This window comes from Chiloscyllium punctatum, chromosome 11, assembly GCF_047496795.1.
Source record: "Chiloscyllium punctatum isolate Juve2018m chromosome 11, sChiPun1.3, whole genome shotgun sequence".
Taxonomy (NCBI): domain Eukaryota; kingdom Metazoa; phylum Chordata; class Chondrichthyes; order Orectolobiformes; family Hemiscylliidae; genus Chiloscyllium; species Chiloscyllium punctatum.
In genome coordinates this window covers 69,761,977-69,772,916 of record NC_092749.1, presented here as the reverse complement: position 1 = coordinate 69,772,916, position 10,940 = coordinate 69,761,977, and the positions used below count along the sequence as shown (strand labels likewise).

Below are 10,940 nucleotides of genomic sequence, written 5' to 3'. Positions count from 1 at the left end.
CTCTCGCGTGTTCTCTCTCTCGCATGTTATCTCTCTCCTCCCTCGTCTTCTCTCCCTCATGTTCTCTCTCTCTCGTGTTCTCTCTCATGTTCTTATTCTCTCTCTCTCGTGTGTTCGCACTCTCTCGTGCGTTCGCTCTCTCTCGTGAGTTGTCGCTCTCTCTCTGTCTCTCTCGCTCATGTTATCTGTCTCTCTCGCTTGTGTTCTCTCCCACACTCTCTCGTGTTCTCTCTCTCCCTCATGTTTTCTCTCTCTCTGTCCCTCGTGTTCTCTCTCTCTCTCTCTCCCTCATGTTCTCTCTCTCGTATTCTCTCTCTCTCTCTCTCTCTCTCTCCCTCCTGTTCTCTCTGTCTTTCTTGTGTTCTCTCTCTCTCTCCCTTGTGTTCTCTCTCTCTCGTGTTCTCATTCTCTCTCGTGTGTTCTCACTCTCTCGTGCGTTCGCTCTCTCTCGTGAGTTGTCTCTCTCTCTCTCTCTCTCTCACTCATGTTATCTGTCTCTCGCTCGTGTTCTCTCCCTCACTCTCTCTCGTGCACTCTCTCTCTCGCTCGTGTTCTCATTCTATCTTTCGTTTTCTCACTCTCTCTCGTGTTCTTTCTCTTGTGTGTTCTCCCTTGTGTGTTTTCTTTCTCTCTCTCTCTCTCTCGTGTTCTCTCTCTCCCTCATGTTTTCTCTCTCTCTGTCCCTCGTGTTCTCTCTCTCTCCCTCGTGTTCTCTCTCTCTCGTGTTCTCTCTCTCTCGTGTTCTCTCTCTCTCATGTGTTTTCTCTCTCTCTCTCTCTCTCTCTGTCTCTCTCCCTCGGGTTCTGTCTCCCTCGTGTTCTCTCTCTCTCTCTCTCCCTCGTGTTCTCTCCCTCGTGTTCTCTCTCTCTCGTGTTCTCTGTCTCTCGTGTTCTCTGTCTGTCGTGTTCTCTCTGTCTCTCATGTTCTCTCTCTCTCTCATGTTCTCTCTCTCTCTCGTGTTCTCTCTCATGTTCTTATTCTCTCTCTCTCGTGTGTTCTCACTCTCTCGTGCGTTCGCTCTCTCTCGTGAGTTGTCTCTCTCTCTCTGTCTCTCTCGCTCATGTTATCTGTCTCTCTCGCTTGTGTTCTCTCCCTCACTCTCTCGTGTTCTCTCTCTCCCTCATGTTTTCTCTCTCTCTGTCCCTTGTGTTCTCTCTCTCTCCCTCGTGTTCTCTCTCTCTCGTGTGTTTTCTCTCTCTCTGTCTCTCTCTCTGTCTCTCTCTCTCTCTCTCCCTCAGGTTCTCTCTCCCTCGTGTTCTCTCCCTCGTGTTCTCTCTCTCTCCCTCGTGTTCTCTCTCTCTCGTGTTTTCTCCTCTGTCTCTCTCTCTCTCTGTCTCTCTCTCTCTCCCTCTCTCCCTTGTGTTCTCTCTCTCTCTCTCTCTCTCCCTTGTGTTCTCTCTCTCTTTCTCCCTCGTGTTCTCTCTCTCTCTCTCGTGTTCTCTCTCTCTCGTGTTCTCTCTGTCTCTCATGTTCTCTCTCTCTCTCATGTTCTCGCTCTCTGTCTCTCTCGTGTTCTCGCTCTCTCTCTCTCTCTCGTGTTCTCTGTCTCTCGTGTTCTCTCTGTCTCTCATGTTCTCTCTCTGTCTCGTGTTCTCGCTCTCTCTCTCTCTCCCGTATTCTCTCTCTCTCTCCCTTGTGTTCTCTCTCTCTCCCTTGTGTTCTCTCTCTCTCCCTCGTGTTCTCTCTCTCTCCCTCGTGTTCTCTCTCTCTTCCTCGTGTTCGCTCTCTCTCTCGTGTGTTTTCTCTCTCTCTCTCTCGTGTTCTCTCTCTCTTTCGTGTTCTCTCTCTCCCTCATGTTTTCTCTCTCTCCCTCGTGTTCTCTCTCACCCCTGTGTTCTCTCTCTCTCTCCCTCGTGTTCTTTCTCTCTTGTGTGTTTTCTCTCTCTCTGTCTCTGTCTCTCTCTCCCTCGTGTTCTCTCTCTCTCTCCCTCGCGTTCTCTCTCTCCCTCGTGTTCTCTCTCTCTCTCTCTCGCGTGTTCTCTCTCTCGCGTGTTCTCTCTCTCGCGTGTTATTTCTCTCTCTCCCTCGTCTTCTCTCCCTCATGTTCTCTCTCTCTCTCGTGTTCTCTCTCATGTTCTTATTTCTCTCTCGTGTGTTCTCACTCTCTCGTGCGTTCGCTCTCTCTCGTGAGTTGTCTCTCTCTCTCTGTCTCTCTCACTCATGTTATCTGTCTCTCTCGCTTGTGTTCTCCCCCTCACTCTCTCGTGTTCTCTCTCTCCCTCATGTTTTCTCTCTCTCTGTCCCTCGTGTTCTCTCTCTCTCCCTCGTTTTCTCTCTCTCTCTCTCTGTCTCTCCCTCGGGTTCTCTCTCTCCCTCGTGTTCTCTCTCTCTCGTGTTGTCTCCTCTGTCTCTCTCTCTCCCTCTCTCCCTTGTGTTCTCTCTCTCTCTCTCTCTCCCGCGTGTTCTCTGTCTCTCGTGTTCTCTCTCTCTCTCGTGTTCTCACTCTCTCTCTCTCTCGTGTTCTCTCTCTCTCTCCCTCGTGTTCTCTCTCTCTCGTGCTGTCTCCTCTGTCTCTCTCTCTCTCTGTCTCTCTCTCGCCCTGTCTCCCTCGTGTTCTCTCTCTCTCTCCCTCGTGTTCTCTCTCTCTCCCTCATGTTCTCTCTCTCGTATTCTCTCTCTCTCTCTCTCCCCCTCCTGTTCTCTCTCTCTTTCTCGTGTTCTCTCTCTCTCTCCCTTGTGTTCTCTCTCTCTCTCTCGTGTTCTCATTCTCTCTCGTGTGTTCTCACTCTCTCGTGCGTTCGCTCTCTCTCGTGAGTTGTCTCTCTCTCTCTCTCTCTCTCTCTCACTCATGTTATCTGTCTCTCGCTCGTGTTCTCTCCCTCACTCTCTCTCGTGCACTCTCTCTCTCGCTCGTGTTCTCATTCTATCTTTCGTTTTCTCACTCTCTCTCGTGTTCTTTCTCTTGTGTGTTCTCCCTTGTGTGTTTTCTTTCTCTCTCTCTCTCTCTCTCGTGTTCTCTCTCTCTCTCGTGTTCTCTCTCTCTCTCTCTCTCGTGTTCTGTCTCTCCCTCATGTTTTCTCTCTCTCTGTCCCTAGTGTTCTCTCTCTCTCCCTCGTGTTCTCTCTCTCTCGTGTTCTCTCTCTCTCGTGTGTTTTCTCTCTCTCTCTCTCTCTCTCTCTCTGTCTCTCTCCCTCGGGTTCTGTCTCCCTCGTGTTCTCTCTCTCTCTCTCTCTCGTGTTCTCTCCCTCGTGTTCTCTCTCTCTCTCGTGTTCTCTGTCTCTCGTGTTCTCTCTGTCTCTCATGTTCTCTCTCTCTCTCGTGTTCTCGCTCTCTGTCTCTCTCGTGTTCTCGCTCTCTCTGTCTCTCATGTTCTCTGTCTCTCGTGTTCTCTCTGTCTCTCATGTTCTCTCTCTCTCTCGTGTTCTCGCTCTCTCTCTTCCTCGTGTTCTCTCTCTCTTCCTCGTGTTCGCTCTCTCTCTCTCGTGTGTTTTCTCTTTCTCTCTCTCGTGTTCTCTCTCTCTTTCGTGTTCTCTCTCTCCCTCATGTTTTCTCTCTCTCCCTCGTGTTCTCTCTCACCCCTGTGTTCTCTCTCTCTCTCCCTCGTGTTCTTTCTCTCTTGTGTGTTTTCTCTCTCTCTGTCTCTGTCTCTCTCACTCTCTGTCTCTCTCTCCCTCGTGTTCTCTCTCCCTCTCTCCCTTGTGTTCTCTCCCTCGTGTTCTCTCTGTCTCTCGTGTTCTCTCTCTCTCCCTCGTGTTCTCTCTCTCTCTCTCTCTCATGTTCTCGCTCTCTCTCTCTCTCTCGTGTTCTCGCGCTCTCTCTCTCTCTCTCTCTCTCGAGTACTCTCTCTCTCTTTCTCCCTCGTGTTCTCTCTCTCTTCCTCGTGTTCTCCATCTCTCTCGTGTGTTTTCTCTCTCTCTCTCTCGTGTTCTCTCTCTCTTTCGTGTTCTCTCTCTCCCTCATGTTTTCTCTCTCTCCCTCGTGTTCTCTCTCACCCCTGTGTTCTCTCTCTCTCTCTCCCTCGTGTTCTTTCTCTCTTGTGTGTTTTCTCTCTCTCTGTCTCTGTCTCTCTCACCCTCGTGTTCTCTCTCCCTCTCTCCCTTGTGTTCTCTCCCTCGTGTTCTCTCTGTCTCTCGTGTTCTCTCTCTCTCTCTCATGTTCTCGCTCTCTCTCTCTCTCTCGTGTTCTCGCGCTCTCTCTCTCTCTCTCTCGAGTACTCTCTCTCTCTTTCTCCCTCGTGTTCTCTCTCTGTTCCTCGTGTTCTCCATCTCTCTCGTGTGTTTTCTCTCTCTCTCTCTCTCGTGCTCTCTCTCTCTCTCGCTCGTGTTTTGTCTCTCTCGTTTGTTCTGTCTCTCTCCTGCTCGTGTTCTCTCGCGCTCTCCCTCTCCCTTGCTCATGTTCGCTCTCTCTCTCGCGCTCTCTCTCTCTCGCTCGTGTTCTCTCTCACTCTCTCTGTCTTGCTCATGTTCTCTCTCTCTTGCGCACTCTCTCTCTCGCTCGCTCGTGTTCTCTCTCTCGCTCGTGTTCTCTCGCTCTCTCTCTTGCTCTCTATCCCTCTCGCTTGCTCTCTCTCTCTCTCGTGTTCTCTCTCTCTCTCTCTCCCTCTCCGACTCATGTTCTCTCTCCCTCGCGTTCTCTCTCTCCAGCCCTCGCGTTCACTCTCTCTCGCGTGTTCTCTCTCTCGCGTGTTCTCTCTCTCGCATGTTATCTCTCTCCTCCCTCGTCTTCTCTCCCTCATGTTCTCTCTCTCTCGTGTTCTCTCTCATGTTCTTATTCTCTCTCTCTCGTGTGTTCGCACTCTCTCGTGCGTTCGCTCTCTCTCGTGAGTTGTCGCTCTCTCTCTGTCTCTCTCGCTCATGTTATCTGTCTCTCTCGCTTGTGTTCTCTCCCACACTCTCTCGTGTTCTCTCTCTCCCTCATGTTTTCTCTCTCTCTGTCCCTCGTGTTCTCTCTCTCTCTCTCTCTCCCTCATGTTCTCTCTCTCGTATTCTCTCTCTCTCTCCCTCCTGTTCTCTCTCTCTTTCTTGTGTTCTCTCTCTCTCTCCCTTGTGTTCTCTCTCTCTCGTGTTCTCATTCTCTCTCGTGTGTTCCCACTCTCTCGTGCGTTCGCTCTCTCTCGTGAGTTGTCTCTCTCTCTCTCTCTCTCTCACTCATGTTATCTGTCTCTCGCTCGTGTTCTCTCCCTCACTCTCTCTCGTGCACTCTCTCTCTCGCTCGTGTTCTCATTCTATCTTTCGTTTTCTCACTCTCTCTCGTGTTCTTTCTCTTGTGTGTTCTCCCTTGTGTGTTTTCTTTCTCTCTCTCTCTCTCTCGTGTTCTCTCTCTCCCTCATGTTTTCTCTCTCTCTGTCCCTAGTGTTCTCTCTCTCTCCCTCGTGTTCTCTCTCTCTCGTGTTCTCTCTCTCTCGTGTTCTCTCTCTCTCATGTGTTTTCTCTCTCTCTCTCTCTCTCTCTCTGTCTCTCTCCCTCGGGTTCTGTCTCCCTCGTGTTCTCTCTCTCTCTCTCTCCCTCGTGTTCTCTCCCTCGTGTTCTCTGTCTCTCGTGTTCTCTGTCTCTCGTGTTCTCTGTCTGTCGTGTTCTCTCTGTCTCTCATGTTGTCTCTCTCTCTCGTGTTCTCGCTCTCTCTCTCTCTCGTGTTCTCGCTCTCTCTCTCTCTCTCTCGTGTTCTCGCTCTCTCTCTCTCGTGTTCTCGCTCTCTCTCTCTCCCTCGTGTTCTCTATCTCTTCCTCGTGTTCGCTCTCTCTCTCTCTCTCGTGTTCTCTCTCTCTTTCGTGTTCTCTCTCTCCCTCATGTTTTCTCTCTCTCCCTCGTGTTCTCTCTCACCCCTGTGTTCTCTCTCTCTCTCCCTCGTGTTCTCTCTCTCTTGTGTGTTTTCTCTCTCTCTCGCTCGCTCGTGTTCTCTCTCTCGCTCGTGTTCTCTCGCTCTCTCTCTTGCTCTCTCTTCCTCTCGCTCGCGCTCTCTCTCTCGTGTTCTCTCTCTCTCTCTCTCTCCCTCTCCGACTCATGTTCTCTCTCCCTCGCGTTCTCTCTCTCTCCCTCGCGTTCTCTCTCTCGCGTGTTCTCTCTCTCGCGTGTTCTCTCTCTCGCGTGTTATCTCTCTCTCTCCCTCGTCTTCTCTCCCTCATGTTCTCTCTCTCTCGTGTTCTCTCTCATGTTCTTATTCCCTCTGTCTCATGTGTTCTCACTCTCTCGTGCGTTCGCTCTCTCTCGTGAGTTGTCTCTCTCTGTCTCTCTCGCTCATGTTATCTGTCTCTCTCGCTTGTGTTCTCTCCCTCACTCTCTCTCGCGCACTCTTGCTCGTGTTCTCATTCTATCTTTCGTGTTCTCACTCTCTCTCGTGTTCTCTCTCTCGTGTGTTCTCTCTTGTGTGTTTTCTCTCTCTGTCTCTCTCTCTCTTGTGTTCTCTCTCTCTCCCTCGTGTTCTCTCCCTCATGTTCTCTCTCTCTCGTGTGTTTTCTCTCTCTCTCTCTCTCTCTCTCTCCATCGCGTACTCTCTCTCTCTCTCCCTCGTGTTCTCTCTCTCTCCCCTCGTGTTCTCTCCCTCGTGTTCTCTCCCTCGTGTTCTCTCTCGTGTTCTCTCTCTCTCTCGTGTTCTCTCTCTCTCTCGTGTTCTCTCTCTCTCTCGTGTTCTCTCTCTCTGTCTTGTTCTCGCTCTCTCTCTCGTGTTCTCTCTCTCTCGTGTTCTCTGTCCTTCGTGTTCTCATTCTCTCTCTCGTTTGTTCTCACTCTCTCGTGCGTTCACTCTCTCTCGTTAGTTGTCTCTCTGTCGCTCATGTTATCTGTCTCTCTCGCACACTCTCTCTCTCGCTCGTGTTCTCATTCTTTCGTGTTCTCACTCTCTCGTGTTCTCTCTCTCGTGTGTTTTCTCTCTCTCTCTCTCTCTGTCTCTCCGCTCTCGTGTTCTCTCTCTCCCTCATGTTTTCTCTCTCGTGTGTTTCTCTCTCTCTGTCTCTGTCTCTGTCTCTCTCTTTCTGTCTCTATCTCTCTCGTGTTCTCCCTCTCCCTCGTGTTCTCTCTCCCTCGTGTTCTCCCTCCCTCGTGTTCTCCCTCCCTCGTGTTCTCTCTCCCTCGTGTTTTCTCTCCCTCGTTTTTTCTCTCCCTCGTGTTCTCTCTCTCTCTCCCTCGTGTTCTCTCCGTCGTGTTCTCTCTCTCCCTCGTGTTCTCTCCCTCTCATGTGTTTCTCTCTCTCTGTCTCTGTCTCTGTCTCTGTCTCTCTCTCTGTCTCTACCTCGCTCGTGTTCTCTGCCTCACTCTCTCTCGCGCACTCTCTCTCTCGCTCGTGTTCTCATTCTTTCGTGTTCTCACTCTCTCGTGTTCTCTCTCTCGTGTGTTCTCTCTTGTGTGTTTTTTCTCTCTCTCTCTCTGTCTCTCTCACTCTCGTGTTCTCTCTCTCCCTCATGTTTTCTCTCTCTCTCTCTCTCTTCCTCGTGTTCTCTCCGTCGTGTTCTCTCTCTCCCTCGTGTCCTCTCTCTCGTGTGTTTCTCTCTCTCTCTGTCTCTGTCTCTCTCTCTCTCTCTCTCTATCTCTGTCTCTCTCGTTTCTCTCTCTCTCTCTCTCCCTCGTGTTCATTTTCTCTCTCTCTCTCTCTCCCTCGTGTTCTCTCTCTCTCTCTCTCTCTCTCTCTCTCTCTCCCTCGTGTTCTCTACCCCTCGCTCGTGTTCTCTACCCCTCGCTCGTGTTCTCTCCTCCTCCCTCATGTTCTCCCTCCCTCGTGTTCTCCCTCCCTCGTGTTCTCTCCCTCGTGTTCTCTCTCTCTCTCCCTTGTGTTCTCTCTCTCTTTCTCCATCTTCTTCCCTCTTCCTCTTGTTCTCTCTCCCTCGTGTTCTTTCTCCCTCGTGTTCTCTCTCTCTTGCTCATGTTCTCTCTCTCTCCCTCATGTTCTCTCTCTCTCGTGTTTTCTCACTCTCTCGTGTGTTCGCTCTGTCTGTTTCTCTCGTTCATGTTATCTGTCTCGCTCATGTTCTCTCTCTCCTTCGTGATATTTCTTTCTCTCTCTCTCTCACTCGTGTTCTCTCGCTCACTCTCTCTCTCTCTCTCTCCCTCGTGTTCTCTCTCTCTCTCCCTCGTGTTCTCTCCCCCCCTCGTGTTCTCTCCCCCTCTCTTGTGTTCTCTCTCCCTCGTGTTCTCTCTCCCTCGTGTTTTCACTCCCTCGTGTTCTCTCCCTTGTGTTCTCTCCCTCGTGTTCTCTCTCCCTCGAGTACTCTCTCTCTCTTCCTTGTGTTCTCTCTTTCTCCCTCGTGTTCTCTCTCCCTCGTGTTCTCAATCCCTCGTGTTCTCTCTCTCTTGCTCATGTTCTCTCTCTCTCGCTCATGTTCTCTCTCTCTCTGTCCCTCGTGTTCTCTCTCTCTCTCGTGTGTTCTCACTCTCTCGTGTGTTCGCTCTCTCTGTCTCTCTCGCTCATGTTATCTGTCTCGCTCATGTTCTCTCTCTCGTTCGTGATATTTCTCTCTCTCTCGCTCGTGTTCTCTCTCTCTCTCTCTCTCTCGCTCGTGTTTTCTATCTCGCTCTCTCTCGCGCACTCTCTCTCTCGCTCATGTTCGCTCTCGCTCTCGCTCGCTCGTGTTCTCTCTCTCTCGCTCGTGTTGTCTCTCTCTCGCTCGTGTTCTCTCTCTCGTGCTCTTGCTCTCTCGTGTTTTCGTGCTCGTGTTCTCTCTCTCTCGTGTTCTCATTCTCTCTCTCGTCTGTTCTCATTCTCTCGTGCGTTCGTTCTCTCGTGAGTTGTTTCTCTCTCTCGTTCATGCTATCTGTCTCTCTCGTGTTCTCTCCCTCACTCTCTCTCGCGCACTCTTTCTCTCGCTCGTGTTCTCATTCTTTCGTGTTCTCACTCTCTCGTGTTCTCTCTCTCGTGTGTTCTCTCTCTCTGTGTCTCTCTCGCTCTCGTGTTCTCTCTCTCCCTCATGTTTTCTCTCTCTCTCTCTCTCTCCCTCGTGTTCTCTCTCTCCCTCGTGTTCTCTCTCTCCCTCGTGTTCTCTCCGGCGTGTTCTCTCTCTCCCTCGTGTTCTCTCTCTCTTGTGTGTTTCTCTCTCTCTCTGTCTCTGTCTCTCGTGTTTTCTCTCTCTCTCTCTCCCTCGTGTTCATTTTTTCTCTCTCTCTCTCCCTCGTGTTCTCTCTCTCTCCCTCGTGTTCTCTCCCTCATGTTCTCTCTCCCTCGTGTTCTCTCTCTCTCTCCCTTGTGTTTTCTCTCTCTTTGTCCCTCGTGTTCTCTCCCCCTCACTTTTGTTCTCTCCCCCCTCCCTCGTGTTCTCTCCCCATCCCTCGTGTTCTCTCTCCCTCGTGTTCTCTCTCCCTCATGTTTTCTCTCCCTCTTGTTCTCTCCCTTCTGTTCTCTCTCTCTCTCTCTCTCTCTCTCTCCCTTGTGTTCTCTCTCCCTCGTCTTCTCTCTCTCTTGCTCATATTCTCTCTCTCTCCCTCGTGTTCTCTCTCTCTCGTGTGTTCTCACTCTCTCGTGTGTTCGCTCTCTCTGTATCTCTCGCTCATGTTATCTGTCTCGCTCATGTTCTCTCTCTCGTTCGTGATATTTCTCTCTCTGTCTCTCTCTCGCTCGTGTTCTCTCGCTCACTCTCTCTCTCTCTCTCCCTCGTGTTCTCTCCCCCCCCTCGTGTTCTCTCCCCCTCTCTTGTGTTCTCCCTCCCTCGTGTTCTCTCTCCCTCGTGTTTTCACTCCCTCGTGTTCTCTCCCTCGTGTTCTCTCCCTCGTGTTCTCTCTCTCTCGTGTTCTCATTCTCTCTCGTGTGTTCTCACTCTCTCGTGTGTTCGTTCTCTCTCGTGAGTTGTCTCTCTCTCTCTCTCTCTCTCACTCTCACTCATGTTATCTGTCTCTCGCTCGTGTTCTCTCCCTCACTCTCTCTCGTGCACTCTCTCTCTCGCTCGTGTTCTCATTCTATCTTTCGTTTTCTCACTCTCTCTCGTGTTCTTTCTCTTGTGTGTTCTCCCTTGTGTGTTTTCTTTCTCTCTCTCTCTCTCTCTCTCTCTCGTGTTCTCTCTCTCTCTCGTGTTCTCTCTCTCTCTCTCGTGTTCTCTCTCTCCCTCATGTTTTCTCTCTCTCTGTCCCTAGTGTTCTCTCTCTCTCCCTCGTGTTCTCTCTCCCTCGTGTTCTCTCTCTCTCGTGTTCTCTCTCTCTCGTGTGTTTTTTCTCTCTCTCTCTCTCTCTCTCTCTGTCCCTCTCCCTCGGGTTCTGTCTCCCTCGTGTTCTCTCTCTCTCTCTCCCTCGTGTTCTCTCTCTCTCTCGTGTTCTCTGTCTCTCATGTTCTCTCTCTCTCTCGTGTTCTCGCTCTCTGTCTCTCTCGTGTTCTCGCTCTCTCTGTCTCTCGTGTTCTCTGTCTCTCGTGTTCTCTCTCTCTCGTGTTCTCATTCTCTCTCGTGTGTTCTCACTCTCTCGTGTGTTCGTTCTCTCTCGTGAGTTGTCTCTCTCTCTCTCTCTCTCTCTCTCACTCATGTTATCTGTCTCTCGCTCGTGTTCTCTCCCTCACTCTCTCTCGTGCACTCTCTCTCTCGCTCGTGTTCTCATTCTATCTTTCGTTTTCTCACTCTCTCTCGTGTTCTTTCTCTTGTGTGTTCTCCCTTGTGTGTTTTCTTTCTCTCTCTCTCTCTCTCTCTCTCTCGTGTTCTCTCTCTCTCTCGTGTTCTCTCTCTCTCTCTCGTGTTCTCTCTCTCCCTCATGTTTTCTCTCTCTCTGTCCCTAGTGTTCTCTCTCTCTCCCTCGTGTTCTCTCTCTCTCGTGTTCTCTCTCTCTCGTGTGTTTTTTCTCTCTCTCTCTCTCTCTCTCTGTCCCTCTCCCTCGGGTTCTGTCTCCCTCGTGTTCTCTCTCTCTCTCTCCCTCGTGTTCTCTCTCTCTCTCGTGTTCTCTGTCTCTCATGTTCTCTCTCTCTCTCGTGTTCTCGCTCTCTGTCTCTCTCGTGTTCTCGCTCTCTGTCTCTCTCGTGTTCTCGCTCTCTCTGTCTCTCGTGTTCTCTGTCTCTCGTGTTCTCTCTGTCTCTCGTGTTCTCTCTCTCTCTCGTGTTCTCGC

The 10,940-nt window shown here is 50.9% G+C and overlaps 2 protein-coding genes across 5 annotated transcripts in view; both read right to left on the bottom strand.

The window, feature by feature from the left end:
- Positions 1-10,940, bottom strand: part of sanbr (SANT and BTB domain regulator of CSR) — an 808,920-nt gene that overhangs the window by 133,480 nt on the left and 664,500 nt on the right. The gene's annotated exons all lie outside the window — the stretch shown is intronic.
- Positions 1-10,940, bottom strand: part of LOC140482629 (uncharacterized) — a gene marked incomplete at its 5' end in the record, with an annotated part of 91,392 nt that overhangs the window by 578 nt on the left and 79,874 nt on the right. The window lies entirely within an intron of this gene.